The sequence below is a fragment of the Aedes albopictus genome, unplaced genomic scaffold (genome assembly GCF_035046485.1).
Source record: "Aedes albopictus strain Foshan unplaced genomic scaffold, AalbF5 HiC_scaffold_254, whole genome shotgun sequence".
NCBI classification, from domain to species: domain Eukaryota; kingdom Metazoa; phylum Arthropoda; class Insecta; order Diptera; family Culicidae; genus Aedes; species Aedes albopictus.
Window position 1 is genome coordinate 21,625 of NW_026917040.1, and position 24,376 is coordinate 46,000.

General features: G+C 40.9%; 2 long non-coding RNA genes across 2 annotated transcripts in view; one reads left to right on the forward strand and one right to left on the reverse strand.

Annotated features, from left to right (window-relative positions):
• Positions 1-20,858, forward strand: part of LOC115258118 (uncharacterized) — a 41,680-nt gene extending 20,822 nt beyond the window's left edge. The window contains exons 3-4 of the long non-coding RNA XR_009995824.1: positions 7,776-8,304; positions 20,167-20,858. This is a non-coding gene — a long non-coding RNA (uncharacterized LOC115258118). The remainder of the gene's footprint in view (positions 1-7,775; positions 8,305-20,166) is intronic.
• A 1,147-nt stretch (positions 20,859-22,005) lies between these two features.
• LOC115259511 (uncharacterized) lies at positions 22,006-23,836 on the reverse strand. Its single transcript, XR_009995823.1, has 4 exons — positions 23,761-23,836; positions 23,406-23,694; positions 23,002-23,351; positions 22,006-22,606 (listed from the first exon to the last, which is right to left on the reverse strand). It is a non-coding gene; the product is annotated as an uncharacterized LOC115259511 (long non-coding RNA).
• Between the last annotated feature and the right edge of the window lie 540 nt (positions 23,837-24,376).

A 24,376-nucleotide genomic window follows, 5' to 3' on the forward strand; every position in this document is an offset into this window, starting at 1 on the left:
CCCTCGGGTGATTTGTGCATCCTATGCTTATTTCGAGCTTGGGAGTACATAAGAACCCATTTGATGCACAATATAACTTGAATTCACCCTCGAGTGATTTGTGCATCCTAAGCTTATTTCGAGCTTGGGAACCCATTTGATGCACAATATAACTTGAATGCACCCTCGGGTGATTTGTGCATCCTAAGCTTATTTCGAGCTTGGGAAACCATTTGATGCACAATATAACTTGAATGCACCCTCGGGTGATTTGTGCATCCTAAGCTTATTTCGAGCTTGGGAAACCATTTGATGCACAATATAACTTGAATGCACCCTCGGGTGATTTGTGCATCCTAAGCTTATTTCGAGCTTGGGAGTACATAAGAACCCATATGATGCACAATATAACTTGAATGCACCCTCGGGTGATTTGTGCATCCTAAGCTTATTTCGAGCTTGGGAGTACATAAGAACCCATTTGATGCACAATATAACTTGAATGCACCCTCGAGTGATTTGTGCATCCTAAGCTTATTTCGAGCTTGGTAACCCATTTGATGCACAATATAACTTGAATGCACCCACGGGTGATTTGTGCATCCTAAGCTTATTTCGAGCTTGGGAGTACATAAGAACCCATTTGATGCACAATATAACTTGAATTCACCCTCGAGTGATTTGTGCATCCTAAGCTTATTTCGAGCTTGGGAACCCATTTGATGCACAATATAACTTGAATGCACCCACGGGTGATTTGTGCATCCTAAGCTTATTTCGAGCTTGGGAAACCATTTGATGCACAATATAACTTGAATGCACCCTCGGGTGATTTGTGCATCCTAAGCTTATTTCGAGCTTGGGAACCCATTTGATGCACAATATAACTTGAATGCACCCTCGGGTGATTTGTGCATCCTAAGCTTATTTCGAGCTTGGGAACCCATTTGATGCACAATATAACTTGAATGCACCCTCGGGTGATTTGTGCATCCTAAGCTTATTTCGAGCTTGGGAAACCATTTGATGCACAATATAACTTGAATGCACCCTCGGGTGATTTGTGCATCCTAAGCTTATTTCGAGCTTGGGAAACCATTTGATGCACAATATAACTTGAATGCACCCTCGGGTGATTTGTGCATCCTAAGCTTATTTCGAGCTTGGGAGTACATAAGAACCCATATGATGCACAATATAACTTGAATGCACCCTCGGGTGATTTGTGCATCCTAAGCTTATTTCGAGCTTGGGAAACCATTTGATGCACAATATAACTTGAATGCACCCTCGGGTGATTTGTGCATCCTAAGCTTATTTCGAGCTTGGGAACCCATTTGATGCACAATATAACTTGAATGCACCCTCGGGTGATTTGTGCATCCTAAGCTTATTTCGAGCTTGGGAAACCATTTGATGCACAATATAACTTGAATGCACCCTCGGGTGATTTGTGCATCCTAAGCTTATTTCGAGCTTGGGAACCCATTTGATGCACAATATAACTTGAATGCACCCTCGGGTGATTTGTGCATCCTAAGCTTATTTCGAGCTTGGGAACCCATTTGATGCACAATATAACTTGAATGCACCCTCGGGTGATTTGTGCATCCTAAGCTTATTTCGAGCTTGGGAAACCATTTGATGCACAATATAACTTGAATGCACCCTCGGGTGATTTGTGCATCCTAAGCTTATTTCGAGCTTGGGAAACCATTTGATGCACAATATAACTTGAATGCACCCTCGGGTGATTTGTGCATCCTAAGCTTATTTCGAGCTTGGGAGTACATAAGAACCCATATGATGCACAATATAACTTGAATGCACCCTCGGGTGATTTGTGCATCCTAAGCTTATTTCGAGCTTGGGAAACCATTTGATGCACAATATAACTTGAATGCACCCTCGGGTGATTTGTGCATCCTAAGCTTATTTCGAGCTTGGGAACCCATTTGATGCACAATATAACTTGAATGCACCCTCGGGTGATTTGTGCATCCTAAGCTTATTTCGAGCTTGGGAAACCATTTGATGCACAATATAACTTGAATGCACCCTCGGGTGATTTGTGCATCCTAAGCTTATTTCGAGCTTGGGAAACCATTTGATGCACAATATAACTTGAATGCACCCTCGGGTGATTTGTGCATCCTAAGCTTATTTCGAGCTTGGGAAACCATTTGATGCACAATATAACTTGAATGCACCCTCGGGTGATTTGTGCATCCTAAGCTTATTTCGAGCTTGGGAAACCATTTGATGCACAATATAACTTGAATGCACCCTCGGGTGATTTGTGCATCCTAAGCTTATTTCGAGCTTGGGAGTACATAAGAACCCATATGATGCACAATATAACTTGAATGCACCCTCGGGTGATTTGTGCATCCTAAGCTTATTTCGAGCTTGGGAGTACATAAGAACCCATTTGATGCACAATATAACTTGAATGCACCCTCGAGTGATTTGTGCATCCTAAGCTTATTTCGAGCTTGGTAACCCATTTGATGCACAATATAACTTGAATGCACCCACGGGTGATTTGTGCATCCTAAGCTTATTTCGAGCTTGGGAGTACATAAGAACCCATTTGATGCACAATATAACTTGAATTCACCCTCGAGTGATTTGTGCATCCTAAGCTTATTTCGAGCTTGGGAACCCATTTGATGCACAATATAACTTGAATGCACCCACGGGTGATTTGTGCATCCTAAGCTTATTTCGAGCTTGGGAAACCATTTGATGCACAATATAACTTGAATGCACCCTCGGGTGATTTGTGCATCCTAAGCTTATTTCGAGCTTGGGAACCCATTTGATGCACAATATAACTTGAATGCACCCTCGGGTGATTTGTGCATCCTAAGCTTATTTCGAGCTTGGGAACCCATTTGATGCACAATATAACTTGAATGCACCCTCGGGTGATTTGTGCATCCTAAGCTTATTTCGAGCTTGGGAAACCATTTGATGCACAATATAACTTGAATGCACCCTCGGGTGATTTGTGCATCCTAAGCTTATTTCGAGCTTGGGAAACCATTTGATGCACAATATAACTTGAATGCACCCTCGGGTGATTTGTGCATCCTAAGCTTATTTCGAGCTTGGGAAACCATTTGATGCACAATATAACTTGAATGCACCCTCGGGTGATTTGTGCATCCTAAGCTTATTTCGAGCTTGGGAAACCATTTGATGCACAATATAACTTGAATGCACCCTCGGGTGATTTGTGCATCCTAAGCTTATTTCGAGCTTGGGAGTACATAAGAACCCATATGATGCACAATATAACTTGAATGCACCCTCGGGTGATTTGTGCATCCTAAGCTTATTTCGAGCTTGGGAGTACATAAGAACCCATTTGATGCACAATATAACTTGAATGCACCCTCGAGTGATTTGTGCATCCTAAGCTTATTTCGAGCTTGGTAACCCATTTGATGCACAATATAACTTGAATGCACCCACGGGTGATTTGTGCATCCTAAGCTTATTTCGAGCTTGGGAGTACATAAGAACCCATTTGATGCACAATATAACTTGAATTCACCCTCGAGTGATTTGTGCATCCTAAGCTTATTTCGAGCTTGGGAACCCATTTGATGCACAATATAACTTGAATGCACCCTCGGGTGATTTGTGCATCCTAAGCTTATTAAGAGCTTGGGAGTACATAAGAACCCATATGATGCACAATATAACTTGAATGCACCCTCGGGTGATTTGAGCATCCTAAGCTTATTTCGAGCTTGGGACACCATTTGATGCACAATATAACTTGAATGCACCCACGGGTGATTTGTGCATCCTAAGCTTATTTAGAGCTTGGGAAACCTTTTGATGCACTATATAACTTGAATGCACCCTCGGGTGATTTGTGCATCCTAAGCTTATTTCGAGCTTGGGAGTACATAAGAACCCATATGATGCACAATATAACTTGAATGCACCCTCGGGTGATTTGTGCATCCTATGCTTATTTCGAGCTTGGGAGTACATAAGAACCCATTTGATGCACAATATAACTTGAATTCACCCTCGAGTGATTTGTGCATCCTAAGCTTATTTCGAGCTTGGGAACCCATTTGATGCACAATATAACTTGAATGCACCCTCGGGTGATTTGTGCATCCTAAGCTTATTTCGAGCTTGGGAAACCATTTGATGCACAATATAACTTGAATGCACCCTCGGGTGATTTGTGCATCCTAAGCTTATTTCGAGCTTGGGAAACCATTTGATGCACAATATAACTTGAATGCACCCTCGGGTGATTTGTGCATCCTAAGCTTATTTCGAGCTTGGGAGTACATAAGAACCCATATGATGCACAATATAACTTGAATGCACCCTCGGGTGATTTGTGCATCCTAAGCTTATTTCGAGCTTGGGAGTACATAAGAACCCATTTGATGCACAATATAACTTGAATGCACCCTCGAGTGATTTGTGCATCCTAAGCTTATTTCGAGCTTGGTAACCCATTTGATGCACAATATAACTTGAATGCACCCACGGGTGATTTGTGCATCCTAAGCTTATTTCGAGCTTGGGAGTACATAAGAACCCATTTGATGCACAATATAACTTGAATTCACCCTCGAGTGATTTGTGCATCCTAAGCTTATTTCGAGCTTGGGAACCCATTTGATGCACAATATAACTTGAATGCACCCACGGGTGATTTGTGCATCCTAAGCTTATTTCGAGCTTGGGAAACCATTTGATGCACAATATAACTTGAATGCACCCTCGGGTGATTTGTGCATCCTAAGCTTATTTCGAGCTTGGGAACCCATTTGATGCACAATATAACTTGAATGCACCCTCGGGTGATTTGTGCATCCTAAGCTTATTTCGAGCTTGGGAACCCATTTGATGCACAATATAACTTGAATGCACCCTCGGGTGATTTGTGCATCCTAAGCTTATTTCGAGCTTGGGAAACCATTTGATGCACAATATAACTTGAATGCACCCTCGGGTGATTTGTGCATCCTAAGCTTATTTCGAGCTTGGGAAACCATTTGATGCACAATATAACTTGAATGCACCCTCGGGTGATTTGTGCATCCTAAGCTTATTTCGAGCTTGGGAAACCATTTGATGCACAATATAACTTGAATGCACCCTCGGGTGATTTGTGCATCCTAAGCTTATTTCGAGCTTGGGAAACCATTTGATGCACAATATAACTTGAATGCACCCTCGGGTGATTTGTGCATCCTAAGCTTATTTCGAGCTTGGGAGTACATAAGAACCCATATGATGCACAATATAACTTGAATGCACCCTCGGGTGATTTGTGCATCCTAAGCTTATTTCGAGCTTGGGAAACCATTTGATGCACAATATAACTTGAATGCACCCTCGGGTGATTTGTGCATCCTAAGCTTATTTCGAGCTTGGGAAACCATTTGATGCACAATATAACTTGAATGCACCCTCGGGTGATTTGTGCATCCTAAGCTTATTTCGAGCTTGGGAAACCATTTGATGCACAATATAACTTGAATGCACCCTCGGGTGATTTGTGCATCCTAAGCTTATTTCGAGCTTGGGAGTACATAAGAACCCATATGATGCACAATATAACTTGAATGCACCCTCGGGTGATTTGTGCATCCTAAGCTTATTTCGAGCTTGGGAAACCATTTGATGCACAATATAACTTGAATGCACCCTCGGGTGATTTGTGCATCCTAAGCTTATTTCGAGCTTGGGAACCCATTTGATGCACAATATAACTTGAATGCACCCTCGGGTGATTTGTGCATCCTAAGCTTATTTCGAGCTTGGGAAACCATTTGATGCACAATATAACTTGAATGCACCCTCGGGTGATTTGTGCATCCTAAGCTTATTTCGAGCTTGGGAAACCATTTGATGCACAATATAACTTGAATGCACCCTCGGGTGATTTGTGCATCCTAAGCTTATTTCGAGCTTGGGAAACCATTTGATGCACAATATAACTTGAATGCACCCTCGGGTGATTTGTGCATCCTAAGCTTATTTCGAGCTTGGGAGTACATAAGAACCCATATGATGCACAATATAACTTGAATGCACCCTCGGGTGATTTGTGCATCCTAAGCTTATTTCGAGCTTGGGAGTACATAAGAACCCATTTGATGCACAATATAACTTGAATGCACCCTCGAGTGATTTGTGCATCCTAAGCTTATTTCGAGCTTGGTAACCCATTTGATGCACAATATAACTTGAATGCACCCACGGGTGATTTGTGCATCCTAAGCTTATTTCGAGCTTGGGAGTACATAAGAACCCATTTGATGCACAATATAACTTGAATTCACCCTCGAGTGATTTGTGCATCCTAAGCTTATTTCGAGCTTGGGAACCCATTTGATGCACAATATAACTTGAATGCACCCACGGGTGATTTGTGCATCCTAAGCTTATTTCGAGCTTGGGAAACCATTTGATGCACAATATAACTTGAATGCACCCTCGGGTGATTTGTGCATCCTAAGCTTATTTCGAGCTTGGGAACCCATTTGATGCACAATATAACTTGAATGCACCCTCGGGTGATTTGTGCATCCTAAGCTTATTTCGAGCTTGGGAACCCATTTGATGCACAATATAACTTGAATGCACCCTCGGGTGATTTGTGCATCCTAAGCTTATTTCGAGCTTGGGAAACCATTTGATGCACAATATAACTTGAATGCACCCTCGGGTGATTTGTGCATCCTAAGCTTATTTCGAGCTTGGGAAACCATTTGATGCACAATATAACTTGAATGCACCCTCGGGTGATTTGTGCATCCTAAGCTTATTTCGAGCTTGGGAAACCATTTGATGCACAATATAACTTGAATGCACCCTCGGGTGATTTGTGCATCCTAAGCTTATTTCGAGCTTGGGAAACCATTTGATGCACAATATAACTTGAATGCACCCTCGGGTGATTTGTGCATCCTAAGCTTATTTCGAGCTTGGGAGTACATAAGAACCCATATGATGCACAATATAACTTGAATGCACCCTCGGGTGATTTGTGCATCCTAAGCTTATTTCGAGCTTGGGAGTACATAAGAACCCATTTGATGCACAATATAACTTGAATGCACCCTCGAGTGATTTGTGCATCCTAAGCTTATTTCGAGCTTGGTAACCCATTTGATGCACAATATAACTTGAATGCACCCACGGGTGATTTGTGCATCCTAAGCTTATTTCGAGCTTGGGAGTACATAAGAACCCATTTGATGCACAATATAACTTGAATTCACCCTCGAGTGATTTGTGCATCCTAAGCTTATTTCGAGCTTGGGAACCCATTTGATGCACAATATAACTTGAATGCACCCTCGGGTGATTTGTGCATCCTAAGCTTATTTCGAGCTTGGGAAACCATTTGATGCACAATATAACTTGAATGCACCCTCGGGTGATTTGTGCATCCTAAGCTTATTTCGAGCTTGGGAGTACATAAGAACCCATATGATGCACAATATAACTTGAATGCACCCTCGGGTGATTTGTGCATCCTAAGCTTATTTCGAGCTTGGGAGTACATAAGAACCCATATGATGCACAATATAACTTGAATGCACCCTCGAGTGATTTGTGCATCCTAAGCTTATTTCGAGCTTGGGAACCCATTTGATGCACAATATAACTTGAATGCACCCACGGGTGATATGTGCATCCTAAGCTTATCTCGGGTTTAGGAGTATACAGCTTGATTTTGTAATTAAATTAGAACAAAAAAACTTCCTGAATAACAATATTTGTTTGTTTCTTGATTTCAGAAAACCGCCAGCCAGCCAAGACATTTTCCGCCCTGACAAGAACAAGGGTAAATTTTCTGCTGATCGACCAATTCCAATCATCAGTTCATCTGGTCGAATTCCCGGTCAAATAGGTCAATTCAGAGTTGAAGGTTGTCGATCCGGGCAAATTGGTTCCAAACCCAAGGACCACTTCCCCCAAGGTCAGCTGGGGAAAGCAAATAAAGAGCAGCTATTTGTGATAGAAATCACCACCGTCTGCGTCCAACCGGCCAAATGGTTCGGAATTGCTCTGTCACAAGATCGCCAGCATTATGTAAACAGGAGACTTGAGAATCACGACGTCAATCTGGTGGCAATCTGGAAGGCTCAGCGTATGATATCCAAAGCTGCCGACATCGCAGTGACCTGGACGCGTCGCAATTTCAATCGTTTTCTGAGGACGTTAAGAAGGAACATGACTTATACGAGGCCCATATGATGTCGCTGCTTTGGAAGATGGCTACGGGAAAGCTGACATTAATTCCGGGAAATGCGAAGTGTGTTGCAGGTAATTTTTAATTGAATTTAACTAGGGTGACGACGGGTATTATCGGCAGGTTTGTTCTCTTCGTCAGGGGGGGGGGGGTTTGTCCGTCAAATTTTCTGAAACTTGGGCATATAGCTAATTCAGCTTGGCTGGGAAGGATTTGAGGCCAATTCTGAGTTCAACAGCTTTCAAAAAACCCCTCATGACGAAGAGAACAAAACTGCCGAAAATACACAATTTCCCCTATTAAAGTCAAAGAGAACCATTTTTATCGAGCTGGCTTTTGCAATCTGATATAGTCAGACAATCACAGGTTCCGTAATTATCTTGTTTTTGATCGAAGATAATGGGAGCTCAAGATAGTTTACATTACCAAAAGATTTTGTATCAACCGGTAATCGAATCCAGACACCATCAACACGATCTTCCAAAATATTTAACCCAAACTTAGCATCATACTCAGTACTCAATTTGGGGCGTTTGCAATCTCAAAGCATTTTTGCACAAATTTGGTCTTTGAAAATCATAGGATGATTTTTGCGAGTAATTTTTTTTTTTGAAACGCGTAATGGTGAATGCTAGTTAGAAATAAAGTTAACAGGCGTGAGACATGACTTTATTCCAGAGGGATTATTGATAGTTGATAACTCCATTGAATCAGCTTCAAATGTTTGAACTTATGGTTTCAAATTATTGGAAAAACAGAATATTTTGATAACATTTGAAATTTTTCATCAATTTTCAAATTTCACTTTCTTTTAAGAATTTTCTTAAAATTAGAGATTAGATGTAAAGATTACTGTGAATTAAGATATGATAATACTGAGGAGTTCTGATAATGTTTGACGGTATAAAAGCAGTTGAGGCAATTTCACTAATGCACGAATGTATGCTGTCCTGCCTTTTATATCCTTCAAAAGAAGAATAATAATAATGTTGACAAGTCCAAGGCTTGTGCAGTCTCTCCTGTGTGGTCCAATGACTACCCGTATTTATACTACCTTAGGTAGACACCTAGATATTTAGGTACTGCCATGAACAGTATTTCATGTAGGTAGATATCCTGTGCACACAACCATTAGGTAGACGTAGACACTACACTGCCCACTCCAGAAATTCCTCGATAATTTTTCCAGGAGTTCGCCGGAAATATCTTCAAGAGTTCCTCGGAAACTGCTCTAGGAGTTCGTCGGAAGTTCCTCGTGAATTCCTTTAGGAGTTTCCCGGGTATTCACCCATGAGTTCCTTGGGAATTGCTCCAGGAGCTCCTCGTAAATTCCTCCAGAAGTTCCTCGGGAAATCCTACTGAAATTCCATGGAAATTTATCCTGGAATTCCAGGGGACTTCCTCCTGGAATTCCACGGGAAGTACTTCACAAGTTCCTAAGAAATTCCCCCAAGAGTTCCTCATGAATATCTTCAGAAATTACTGGAGATTTTCTCCAGGCGTTCCCCGGAAATATCTCAAGGATTTCCTCCAAAATTCTTCCTGGAGTTCCTCGGAAATTCTTCCAGGAGTTTCTTGGGAATTTCTCCAGGAGTTCCTCAGGAATTTCTCAAGAATTTTATCGACGATTCCTTCAGGAGCTTCCCGGAAATATCTTAAGGAGTTCCTTGTAAATTCCTCAACAGTTCCTCTATAATTCCGCCAGGTGTTTCTCAAAAATTCCTCTCTAGGAGTTCTTCCAGGGGGGAATTCTTCCAGGTGTTCCTCGGGAATTTCTCCAGCAGTTCCTCGGGAATTCCTTCGGAAGTTGCTCGGAAACTCCTCCTGGTGTTCCTCTGAATTCCTTCAGGAATTCCTTCAGGAGTCCCGCATAAATTCCTCCAGCAGTTCCTCGAGAATATCTCCACAAATTCCTCGATAATTCTTCCAGAAGTTCCCCGGAAATATCTCCAGGAGTTCTTCGGGAATTGCTCCAGGAGTTCCTCGGGAATTCCTTTAGGAGTTTCCCGGGAATTCACCCATGTGTTCCTCGGGAATTCCTCCAGAAGCTCCTCGCGAATTTCTCTAAGAGTTACCCGAAATATCTTCAGGAATTCCTTGTAAATTTCTCCAAGAGTTCCTCTGGAATTCGTCCTGGAGTTCCTCGGGAATTCCTTCTGAACATCCTCGGAGTTCCTCCAGGAATTCCTTCATGAGTTCCTCAGAAATTCCTCCAGCAGTTCCTCGAAAATATCAACAAAAATTCCTTGATAATTCCTCCAGGAGTTCTTCCGATCACGTTACGCGAGTTCCCGAAAGTCCCTCGGACTTGGTCCGGTTCTTTGTGTCCGCCGGTTGGGAACTTGTCAACTGCATTTCGTTGGGTACTCGGTCGGTTCGGTCCAACAAATTCTTGCAGGAGTTCCCCGGAAATATCTCCAGGAGTCCCTTGTAAATTCCTCCAAGAGTTCATCTGAAATTCATCCAGGAGTTCCTCGGAAATTCCTTCTAAACTTCCTCCAGGAGCTCCTCGGAAATTCCTTCTGAACTTACTCGGGAATTCCTTTTGGTGTTCCTCTGAGTTCGTCCAGGAATTCCTTCACTAGTTTCTCAAAAAATCCTCCAGCAGTTCCTCGAGAATATCTCCAGAAATTACTCGATAATTCCTCCAGGAGTTCCCCGAAAATATCTCCAGAAGTTTCTCTGAAATTCCTTCAGAAGTTCTTCGGGAATTCCTCCAGGAGTTCCTCAGTAATTCCTCCAGAAGGTCCTCGAGAATATCTTCAGAAATTCCTCCATAATTCCTCCAGGAATTCCCCGGAAATATCTCCAGAAGTTCCTCGAAAATTCCTTCAGGAGTTTCTCGGAAATTCTTCCAGGTGTTTTTCGGGAATTCCTCAAGGAGTTTCGCAGAAATTCCTCCTGCAGTTCCTTGAGAATATCTCCAGAAATTCCACGATAATTATTCCGAGAGTTCCCCGCAAATATCTCCAGGAGTTCCTCGTAAATTCTTCCTGGTGGTGCTCTGGATTCATTCAGAAATTCCTTCATGAGTTCCTCAGAAATACCTCCAACAGTTTCTCGAGTATATTTCCAAAAAATCCTCGAGAATTCCTTCAGGATTTTCCCGGAAATTTCTCCAGGAGTTCGTCGGACACTCCTTTCGAAATTCTTCGAGAAATGCTTCAGAAGTATCTCGGAAATTTCTCCTAGAGTTCCTCGGAAATTACTCCAGGAGCTCCTCGGGGATTCCTCCAGGTGTTCCTTTGAAATTGCTCAAGAAGTTCCTCGGGAATCGCTTCAGCAGCTCCTCGGGACTTCCTCCGAAAATTCTTCCAGGAATTCCTTGGAAATTTCTCTAGGAGTGTCCTAGGAATTGCTCCAGGAGTTCCTCGAAAATTGCTTCATAAGATCCTCGGAAAACCACCCTGGATTTCTTCGTGAACTCCTCCGGGAGTCCCTCGGGAATTCCTTCAGGGGATCCCCGAGAATTCCTTCTGAAGTTCTGCTGAAATTCTATCGGCATTCCTCAAGAAATTCCTCCTAGACTTCCTCGAAAATTCCTCCTGAAGCTCCTCGGGAACTCCTCCGAGAATTTTTCAGGAGTTCCCCGGAAATAGCTCCAGGAGTTCCTTGAGAATTGCTCCAGGAGATCCTCGAAAATTCCTCCGGAAGTTTCCTGGAAATATCTACATTAGTTCCTAAAATATTCCCCCTGGATTTCCTCGGAAATTCCTCCTAGAGTTCCTTTGCAATTCTCCCAGGGGTTCATTGGGAATTTTTCCAGGAGTTCTTTGGGAATTCCTCCAGCAGTTTCTCAGAAATTCCTCCTGCAGTTTCTCGAGAATATCTCCAGAAATTCGTCGATAATTATTTCAAGAGTTCCCCGGAATTATCTCCAGGACTTCCTTGTAAATTCTTCCAACAGTTCTTCTGGAATTCCTCCTGGAGTTCATCAGAAATTCCTTCTGAACTTCCTCGGGAATTTCTCCTGGTGTTCCTCTGAGTTCGTCCAGAAATTCCTTCACTAGTTCCTCAGATATTGCTTCAGAATATCTCCAGAAATTCCTCGATAATTCTTCCGGGAGTTCCACGGAAATATCTCCAGGAGTTCCTCGGGCATATCTCCAGGAGTTCTTTGGAAATTCCTTCAGGAGTTCCTCGGGAATTCCTTCAGGTGTTATTCTGGAATTTCTCCAGGAGTTCCTCAAAAATACCCCCAGCAGTTCTTCGAGAATATCTCCATGGTGAAATTCCTCGATAATTCTACCAGGAGTTCACCGGAAATATCTCCAGGAGTTCCTTGTAAATACCTTCAAGAGTTCCTCTGGAATTCCTCCAGCAGTTCCTCGGAAATTCCTTAGTGTTCCACTGAGTTTGTCCAGGAATTCCTTCACTAGATCCTCAGAAATTCCTCCAGCTCGAGAATATCTCCAGAAATTCCTCGGTAATTCCTCCAGGAGTTCCCCGGAAATATCTCCAGGAGCTCCTCAGAAATTCTTCATGGTGTTCCTCTGAATTCATTCAGGAATTCCTTCACGAGTTCCTCAGAAATTCCCCCAGCAGTTTTTCTAGTATATTTCCAAAAAATCCTCGAGAATTCCTTCAAAATTTTCCCGGAAATATCTCCCAGGAGTTCCTTGGAAACTTCCTTAGAAGTTCCTCAGGAAATGCTTCAGAAGTTTCTCGGAAATTCCTCCTGGAGCTCCTCGGGGATTCCTCCAGGAATTCCTCGAAAATTCCTCCAGGTGTTTCTTGGAAATTTCTCCAGAAGTTCCTGAGAAATTTCTCCAGGAGTGTCCTAGCAATTGTTCCAGGAGTTCCTCGAAAATTGCTTCATGAGCTTCTCGGGAAATCCTCCTGGATTTTCTCGGGAAATCCTCCGGGAGTTCCTCGGGAATTCCTTCTGAAGTTCTACCGGAATTCTATGGGAATTCCTCCAGGAGTTCTCCAGAAATTCCTCCTGGATTTCCTCGAAAATTCCTCGGGAACTCCTCCGAGAATTTTTTTTGAAGTTCCTCGGAAATAGCTCCAGGAGTCCCTTGAGAATTGCTCCAGGAAATCCTCGAAAGTTCCTCTGGAAGTTCCCAGGAAATATCTCCAGTAGTTCCTCAAATATTCCTCGGGAATAGCTCCTTTTTCTTCTTCTTTATGGCTCTACGTCCCCACTGAGACTTGGCCTACCTATCTCCAACTTAGTGTTCTTTGAGCACTTCCACAGTTATTAATTGGAGGGCTTTCTTTGCCAGCTGTGGTAGTTTAGCACATCAATAAGTAGGCCGAGGTCTTGGAATTATCATTATTAGTCGAGACGTCAACTGGATGAGTACCACATTGGCGACGAGCGAACCCCGTTTGCTTTGGAACTTTCGAAGCGATTATCGGAGCGTTTAGCAAAACGACTCAGCGATTTTGAAGATCCAGACCATGAAAAAAAATCAAGATCCGTCTTCCGTGAAAGGACGGGCAAGTGCTGTAAGTGAAGCTGATCATCAAGAAGGAACTCTTTTCCTGCTCTGCCGAAAATATTGGACATCCTGCTGAAAAAAAAATCAAGCCTAACAAGTTGTTGCCTAGGTAACGAACTATGGTTCCCTGAATCGGACAAAGAATAACAAGTTCCTTCGCAAGGGACTGCCTCAGGAACGGATTCAATCCGTTGTGTTAGGCGAAAAAAAAACAATTAAGTTCACCTCAAAGGTGGACTGCCTCAGGAACGGTTTAAATCCGTTGAGTTAGGCGACAACATTAACAAGTTCAAGTTCCTTTGCAAGGGACTGCCTCAGGAACGGATTACATCCGTTGAGTAAGGCGACATCATTACCAAGTTCAGCCCTAGAGGTGAACTGCCTCAGGAACGGCATATGTCCGTTGAGTTAGGCGACAAGATTTCCAAGTTTGCCTCAGGAACAGAGGTTTCCGTTGAGTAAGGCGATTCTCGAAACGAGATAGATCTGCTACGTTTTGCTTTCCGGCCATATTTAAAACTCTAAATTCGAACGTTTGTAGTCTAAGCACCCATCTCAAAATACAACGGAGCCCGGGTAGAGCGAAATGGCAAATGAAGGACAAATTTAACCATTAAAATAGAATGTTTGAATGGCAAATTTTGCTATTAGTTTGTTTGAAATAAGAGTTAAAATAACAAAAATAATAACTAAATTTCTATGGCATAACAACTAAAGAATAATTGATTTTGCCATCGTAATAACAAAATAATAGCAAAAAGAATGTCAAAATAATAACATATTTTAATATGATGGTAAGTTATGTTATTGCTTTGATATTGTGGCAGGATAGTATGATAGTAACTTTTGTTATTATTATGTTATTATACTATTTAATAATAACTGGCCAATTACAAGTTTTACAATGATAGCATATTTTGTTATTTTTATGTCATCCTGAGCTATTCATAAAAAACTAAAGAATTGCAAATTTAGATATGATGGCAAAATATGTTATTATTTAGTTATTGGTTTGTTATTCACCTCTACCCGGGAGAGGAAGTAATATCGGCAAAGATTGCGGTTAATGGACGAAGGTCGGTTTCGAATCCAAAGTCTCTATCATGTAAGAATATCGCGCTTATTCAAGTCATATCTATCGGATATTCATGTGATTCTATTAGTGACGGCGTTGCCTTGGAAAGATATTTCTAATATAAACACTACTAGAAGCGCAAAAGCATAAAAAATGTAGGCTTCACGTCTCTAATAATCGCCAATGTCTGCTAAACTTGATATGCTGTTAAAGAAAAGGAGATGTGGTAGTTTAGCACATCAATAAGTAGGCCGAGGTCTTGGAATTATCATTATTAGTCGAGACGTCAACTGGATGAGTACCACACCAGCCATTGCATGAATTAGTGTGTATATTGTGAGGCAAGCACAATGATACACTATGCCCAGGAAGTCGAGAAAAATTTCCCGACTGGAACGGGAATCGAACCCGCCATCTCCGGATTGGCGATCCATAGCCTTAACCACTAGGCTAACTGGAGACCCCCTCGAAAGCTCCTGAATTTCCTCGAAAATTCCTCCTAGAGTTCCTCTGGAATTCCTCCAGAAATTCCCGAGACACTCCTGGAGGAAGAATTTCCGAGAAACTCCTGAAAGATTTCACGAGGTACTACTGTACGAATTTCTGATGAACTTTTGCAAGAATTCCAGAGCAACTTCTGGAGGGATTCTCGAGGAACTTCTGGAGCAATTCCTGAGGAATTCACGGGGTACTCTTGGAAGTATTTCCGATGAACTTCTGAAGGAATTTTCAACGAACTCCAGTAAGAATTTCAGTGGAACTTCTGGAAATCCCGAGGATAACATCATTGGATCTGCGGGAGGAATTCCCGAGAAACTCCTGGAGAAATTCCCGAGCAACTTCTGAAGGAATATCCTTGAAATATTTGAATGAGTTGCCGGGAAGCTCCTGGGAATAGTGCCGAAGAATTCCCGAGGAAAACCTGGGCGAATTCCCGAGGAGCTACTGGAGGGATTGCAGAGGTCCTCCAGCAGAAACTCCTGCAGAAATTTCCTGGAAAAGGAATAAGCTTGGAACTCCTGGATCAATCTCCGAGGAGATACTTGAAAAATTGCCAAGGAACTCCTGAATGATTTCCCGGGAACTCTTGGATAAACTCCCTAGGAGCTCGTGAAGGAATTCCCCAGGAACTCCAGGAGAAATTTACGTGGAAATTCTAGAGGTGTTCTTGAGGATTTCAGGAAAAATTCTCGAATATTTGCAATGGAGCTGCTGCAGGAACTCCTGGAGGAATTCTTGAGCAATTCCTGGAGGAATTCTCGAGCAATTCCTGGAGTACTTCCCGAGGAACTCCTGAGGAAACTCCCGGTGCACTACTGAAGGAATAACCTTGAAACTCCTGGATGAATTACCGGGGATCTCCTGGAAATACTACCAAGGAATTCCCGAGGAGTTACAGGAGGATTTTCCGAGGAGCTCCTGGGAGGTATTCCCGAGGAACTCCCTATCAACTCTTGGAGGAATTCCCGAGGAACTCCTGTAGGACTTCCTGAAGAACTCCTTGAGGAATTTCCGAGGACCTCTAACAGAAATTCATGGAGGAACTCCTGCATAAATTTCCGGGAAGGAATACCCTTGAAACTCCAGGATGAATTATCGAGGAGCTCCTAAAAAAATGCCCAGGTACTCCTGTAAGAATTCCCGAGGAGCTCCTGGAGAAATTCCCGAAGAGCTCCCGAAGATATTACTAAGAAACTCCCGTGGATTTTCTAGAAGAATTCCCGAGGAGTTTGTGAGGAACTCCTGGAGGTATTTCCGAGGAATTCCCTTGGATTTCCATGAGGAATTCCCGAGAAGCTTCTGGAGGAAAAAATCCCGAGAACTCATGGACGAATATTCGGGAAAATTCTGGAAATTCTAGACTGCAGCGTTTCTCAAACTATGGGTCGCGACCCACTGGTGGGTCGCGAGATGATTTTTGGTGGGTCGCGAATGCTTGAACGATATTGTAATAAATTTCTTAATTAACTTATGACAAATGAAATTGTTAGACATATTTTACAACTACTCTCTTGAGAATCTGCAGTTATTTTTAGAAATTAGGTTTCACCCTTATTTTATTCATTTTTTTTTAAATAATAAGCCTGGGAATCAATTTGAAAACTACAGCTCCCCTGGCCAAGTTCGCAGGGGTTGACGGTATTAAAGTGAAGGAGTTTCATTTTGATTATTGTAATGTAGTGTTCTTTAGTGAAACATATCACCTTTTTAACACTTTAATGCGCCTCCAACGGTTCATCACGAACCGGCTGCTGCAGATGGAGTATGGCTGATCATATGCATCAGACATGCTCGATAAACATGGAGGATCCGCCAGGGCTCATTAGAGTCTATTCCCAAGCAATAGTTCCAAGTCGGTTGGATTTAAGAAGGTTTTGATGATCGTTACAAATCCTAATAAAAGTCTTGTAGGATTTGTGACAGGTTTTGGAACCTTTTACAGCCAGCTGACTTCAAAATGTTGTTTGGGCTCTATTTCTCACGTTTCTCGGTTGATTTTGATTAGTAATTTATTAATGTCATAGTCGCTTTTTCGAATTTTTAGAATGTTAGTTGGTCATATTTTCTTTAAATAAAGCAATTAAAATCGACCTAAGAATTAATGGGAAGGAGATTTGCAGCACTTAATTGTGCTGATAGATTCGAAGCTAACGTGCGAACACTTAAACGCATTGTTGACGTCAATGCGTTCGACGTGACATTTTGGAAAAAAACTGACTGCTTTTTATTAACTGAACAACGTTACTTGTGTATGACTAGGTTGACATTTCTAGGCTACGCTTGAGAAAATGACATGGTTTATCTAGGTAGGACCGATAGGACAATTGAACGAATTTGAATATTTTTCATAGTATTTGTAGGGAGATGAATACATAATAGTTGGCAAGCAATCTGTATTTTTTTTTTTAATTTTATTGCAATCAACTGACTGGCGTATTTTTGCTTATCTCTTAGCTGGTATTATGACACCAACAGAAATTCAGTTACATGTTTCTGTGGGCTTTGGACCGATGACAATTTAAGGACACAAGAGATGAACACAGAGAAGCAGAAAACGATTAGCGAAATCAAGAAATCAATTTGACACAGGATCGACTATAGTTTAGCATACGGGGTTCGATTGATTCGATGAAAAAAAAACAAACATACTACAACTGACTTAACGAGGAGAAATACATATTGAACGGAACCATTCCACAAAATCAAACAAGAAGACAAACACAAACCGTGTGACCATAACACTACTTTGGCAAATCCTGACTGACCGACCAATTGAAAACTTTCCAATCTTCTACCGTAACTTTCTGAGTCAGTTGCAACAGTGTCTTAATGGATATCATTTTCCGCGTACGGCTGGCAAACTGCTTCTGAAAGATTACGTACTCTTTTCTATCTTCGGGTCTAGTGTAGAGGTTTCAACTCTATTCAGAATGCAGCTAGAAACCTAGCAAAAAAAAAAATCAATTTGAAAACTACAGCTTTTCAGTCAGAAGGTTTAAGATTCTGGTAAAATTTCAGAATCTCTTTGTGTTATGGAAAAATGAGTTCAGATTGTTGCTTGTTTTCAAAAATCTAAATAACAAAAAACAGTTAAAAATACAAAATCAATCTATTAAACGTTTGCTAATCTCCATCGAATTATTTGTTTTTTTTTACGAAACTTCGGTAAAGCTTAAGTTCGTTAAAATCCCCACAAATTTCGAGACTCTGAACTTTCATAGACGTAAAATACGTATTTAAGAAGGATCTGAATAAAACTATCAAGAGGACTCATTTGAATATCCAGCAGTACCAAAATTTCAAAAATTCTACTTAATGTTCATCCACTCATCGTAAATATAAAACAGCATTCTCAACCCAAACTGTTTGATGGATTTTAAAACATTTGCATGAGAAAACACGACACAAAATTTTTGATTTCATTTCCTTTCATTTTAATGGAAATTATTGAAGTTCTGCTGACTTCTTCAAATTTCCTTATTTTCTAAAATTTGTGATGCAATGCCTAAATTCTGTGATGTTCTGTAGTGTTGCATGGAGCCATACTAGGTAAATTTTAATAGAAACTTGCGAACTTATCTTTAATTCTTAAGAAAAAAGTTTCTTTGAAACTGATAACATGGGCACGCCAACTTTATTTTAACTAAAAAAAGAAAACATGTACGATAAAGGGCTATATACGTTTATTTATTCAAAAGTAGGAAAGCTATAAAATGTATTCATTCTGAAAGTTAGTTATTTTGTTAGCCCAATTTTTTTTTTTCAAAATGACGTATGTTATGAAAATACGAGCTGGTGGGTCGCCAAATTCCAAAACATTTAAAAGTGGGTCGCTAGCTGAAAAAGTTTGAGAACCCCTTTTCTAGAGAGATTCATGCGTGAATGCTGGAATGCTTCGCGGGGAATTCCTGAATGATCTCTCAGTGAACACTTGAAGTAGATAAGATACCTGGAGAAATGTCCGGGGAACTCATGGAGTATTTTCCAGAGTTATTATGGATTTATTCACAGAAAAAAACCCTGATGGAATGCTACCACAATATTTCAGAACAAATTCTCAGAAGTATGCCAGAAGAAATTCTTGGAGAACTCCACGAGAAAAACCAAACGAAACATCTGGAGAATTCCTAGGAAGAACCCTTGAATTTCAAAAGGAACTTTTGTAGAAATCCCTAAATAAACGATTAGAGGTATCTCATAAGCACGCCATGAATTCGACTGTTACACAAGGCAAATTATTGAAACTTATAGTAGCGTTGAAAATGTTAATTGGGATGCTTACTTTCTTTGCACAGTATTTATGCATGCATTATAACTAGAGTAGCGTGATTATTTGAGTACCCAAGAAACATTTCGATGACCGATTAGCCTTGTAGAGGTTTTGAGAACCGTCATAAAACCTAATACCTTTTATCTTGTTTTTTTATGGTTCTAAGAACTTCTTCTAGTCTATGTGACTTCGGTAATGCTATTGAATCTGCAAAATTTATAGAAAAACTTATAAATTTCTGTATGAATTCTGCCAGGTGTCCTGCTTTGGATGAAATCTTGTGAAAATTTATGAAATTATTTCTGGAGCTCGATTTGAATAGGTCGTATGTGCTTTTGTCGATTAAAAAATCGATCAGTTAGATTCGCTTATTATAGCGAAAACCGTTGAAATTGAGCAAAGTTGATACATACAAGAGAATCCTCACAAAACAGGCTTTCTGTTCCATGATTAAAAGTTTGCAAAATATCTGCCATATTGCTACAATGACTAAAATAAAATGATCGAATTTTATATCGACAAAAGCACATACGACCTATTCAAATCGAGCTCCAGATTTGTGAAATATGTAGGAACCTCTTTTTCAATTATTGATCTATTTCTAATAATTGATTGTTAATCATGTTTATATGTTTATTTCCAGGATGACTACGCAGCCATATTTGAGTCAGTGTTGTATTATCCCTGGCGCCATCGGGAATAATCGTTTATTTTTCGTTCTTAAGTGTCAAGATGGCTCGCGTACCGAAAAAAACATTTGAAGCGTTTGAACGCCTCCAGGGTTACCTTTGCCCCGCGTCGATCCACTGGCCCAAACTGCGTGGGTCGTCTGAAATACGTCTTGACCAAGGTCACCAAGATCTGCAGCGTCACATCTAAATCGATGTCAAGGTTCGCATTGACCCCAACTACCCGGCCGGATTAATGGACGTCATCACTCTTTGATATACGGCGGTACTACCCCGGAGAAAGCCAAGTACAAGCTCCTGAAGCTGAAATGCGTCCAGATAGGCCTAAAGAAGGTACCGTTTATCATAACCCCGGATCTGAGCATCCACCAGAATGATTCGATTCGCTACGATATCGCCACGGGTGATGGACGTGCTCAAGCTCGAACCCGATATGTGCATGCATGATTATTTATCAGAATTTTGTTCGTTGCGGAACTAGGATCCAGCGTGACAAGCACTTAGAATCGTGAGATATCGTGTACTTCGAGAATGCCAACGAATGTCGCAAAGAAAGCTCTCATTTCATTTGTAAATGCTAATAAAACATTAAGTTTATGTGCAGGCTCTATCCCAGTTGGGACAAAAATAATAAAAAAGCAATAAACCTTATTAGTTCAACGCTTAATTGTTTTTGTGTTTATTGATTGTTCATTGCCGTCTCTTCTATGGCTGATTAAATTATGTTTTATTTTTTTTCCGTTTTGAATTTAGTATAGATCTAGTATTTACTTCAGCTATACAAAATTCTGAGCGAAAAAGAATGAAAATGCAATTTAATCGGCTATAGAAGGGCCGTAGAAATCGTTTCCATTTTACATCGCTTCATTCACGTCGTATAAATGTACGTCGAATAAATTACATCGCGAGATTTACATGGGATCTGTTTCTGTTTATTACATCAACAGCCGTCGAGTACATCGGGCTGTGTAACATCTATCATTCGATGTAAAGACCTGGATACAACGATTTCAATGTAATATTCATCAACTTTTTTTGCTGTGTAGGTGACAATAGTGAGAAAACGTCAAACTCGAACAAAAACGATCAGAGTGTTACGTCTGTTTGTCTGTGATGTCACTTTTCACACTTCACTTTCTTCTTCATCATTAAAATAATTATGTTTGACTCGTTATAAGAATTGTTGGGATTACAACCGCTTATATGTTCATCAATCATTTTTCGAGTTGCACTTGACAGGAAATTATCAACATTGCAACTGCTTACTTTTTCTAACATAGTTTTTCCCTTCTTTTCTATATAGGCTGTTCTTTCGAATTGCGCTTTTCAGAAAACTATGGGCATTACAACCGTTAAATTGTTAAAATATTCACATTTTTTTTCAAATTTTTAAACACCTGTGCCTATAAATTCCTGAAAAGTGCAATTTGAAAGGACCCTTCATTGTACTAACAGTTCACGGCTATGCGGGTTGTCCTACAAATTTGAAATGTACAAAATAATAGACATTGAATTGTACCAATCTTAACCATGATAGGAAGAAATACTTTCGCACGCTATACCAACAGTTTTCGCATAAGTAACAAGTCATATAACGATAACAATTATAAAAATAATCACGAAATAAAATAAATTAAGACAAGTTAAATCGTTAACTCTAATAAATATAAAACAACCCCTTTTATTTTGAATGATTTCACATATTTTTTTTCACATGCTTTGAAAAATTTAAAATTTTGCTATAACAAAATTCATCATGAGAACAAAATTCAATTCATGAGAACAAACAAAGTGACAGCACCTCAAATTTAACCATTTTGTGTAGAAATCGGCTCTCACTGTTATTTTCATGAACATACCTAGCTGTACAACTGGGGTTACTTTGTGTAGATCTCACTGGCACTTAGAGTAGGTACTGATTTTATATTGGGGCCAGACGCCAGTGAATGACTGCTGCTCCCGAGAACCACACCTTTTGCCTTGGAACAATTTTGGTGGGATGAATGATGACATTTGTAGTTCCGAGAAGAATTTTGGTTATTGGTGTCCCCACTACCAAGGGTGTGTCGTTTGTTGTGCCTATCACGATGGTTGCGTCGGTAACGAGAAGAGTTATCCTGAGGCCTACCGGCCCTCCTCGGGGAGCGATCATCGTTCGATCGGATATTATTCAGCAAAACGTTTAGAATCACGTTGGTTATGCTCTTGGATATGGGGCAGCTGACTTTCGATGGCCTTGTAGATCTCAAGCAGGCAGAAACCGTTCAGGACAGCATAGCGGAGCTGCTCATTGCGCAGTGGTCGCTGGGTCCAGTTTGAGAACAGATTGGACTTGTTCAACTTTTTGCCTACACAACTGGACCAGGTTGGCGAAATTTGGATGAACAGATTTCTCTGAAATTATGTGTATTAGTATTAGATGAAGACAAAATTTGGAATAATGTTTAGGACTAGTAGCGATTGCGTGTATTCCAAACAATGTTGTAATTGAAATTATCAGAGTAAATACTTTGTTTAAAGAACTTCTTCTAAATAAATTTATTTACATCAACACCAGCGGCTGACCAAACGATCAACCTTTCAGCGCAAACCGATTGATTGATTGATTTGTCTTTATTAGAGAGACTTTCAGCCCTTGGCTGGTTCGTCTCTAGCGCAAACCGACATTCGGTTCTTCAGATTTGTGCTTTTGAAATCTTGAGGTGTGGCTTCGTCATATCTTGACCTTAATGTCAAGTATTTTAAGAGCTAATCGCTATTAGCCTGTAACTTAGTAATAATGTACATACCATGTTAAGGATAACGGATGCAATTGAATCGGCAACTTTTTGAAGCACTAAGGCAGCCCAATCCGACGGCTCCAGATGGCTTACCAGCACATCGATTATGTACACATCGTCCCACGTGGCCAGCTGAATGAAGGAAACTTCTTTGCACAGGCAAAGGTCGGCTTCCATTCAGAATCCAACGCAACCACCGACTGCCCGTTGAGATCCGATCGCATGGCGAGAATTTTGCCCTCCATAAGTGTACCAGATGAACATGGAATTCGTCGTGCCGGAGTTTATGCGCGGGTTCACTCTCTGGGCGTCTCTCTTGGTTATCGATGTCTGGCCGGGGTTGCTGCTGGTTTCCTTTACTGTAATAGGGACGAAAATCAATAAATTTCTTGTCATTCCTACTCAACACTTACTGCTCTAAGATGTAAATCCTGCACGAACAGGGAATGCTCGCTTTGTTTGTGCTGATAACGGGAGCCCCATTTGACAGCCTCCGGTTGATCGTTAGAATTCGAACAAGGACACAGTAGTTTTCGGTCCGTTTCCAGTGCCGCACCATATTATCACTAGCGGAAATCTTGTCCGTCGATGAGACTAATGCCAGCCCGTGCGGTACAATCTTGATTCATCGAAGTATTTACCTTCCGAACTCTCCGCTGGCATCACGATCAGCAGTGTGGAAAAATCGGATTTATTGTGATCCTACCACGGACAAGATTAATTTGTAAGAAATAATATTATTTGAAATCGCGTATTTTTAATAATTACTACCTAGCTTATTACTATTGAAACTGAGCTAGAACGATGCTTCAGTTTCATGCGCGAATGATCGTTTTGTTTTGGATTATATCAAAAACTTGTTGTCACTAATACTAATGCAACTAGTCGGAATTGAACGATAGACGATAAAAACGATACAAGTCGACGATTTGGACGTCGACGATTTTTGATGCATCCCAGCTTTTGCTTGCTTCGTGCTTTACAAATAACTGCTCGAAAACTTTCTGACCAAAACATCATGCATGCAGTATCGTTGGTGGGCGCACTGTGGGAGCTGAGGTGGCGAAAAATCTGAAATTCGTTTTCTTCATGCAAATCAGTTGCAGATCTACACAGAAAAAACTGTTGTGTAATATTTATTACATCTGAACTGCTGCAACCCGATCAATCAATACGTCCACGAAAAAAAAATCCCATATGGTCCACTGCACGAATTCGTGCTGGCCTGCTTTCTCCCACAGGAAATTTGACGTTTGAGCGGTGCCGACACCGCTCAAACATCAAATTTCGTGTGGGAGTAAGCAGGCCAGCACAAATTCGTGCAGTGGACCATGGAATGTATTAGAAAATGTTAAACATTTTTGCCATTTCGTTTTTCTTTAAA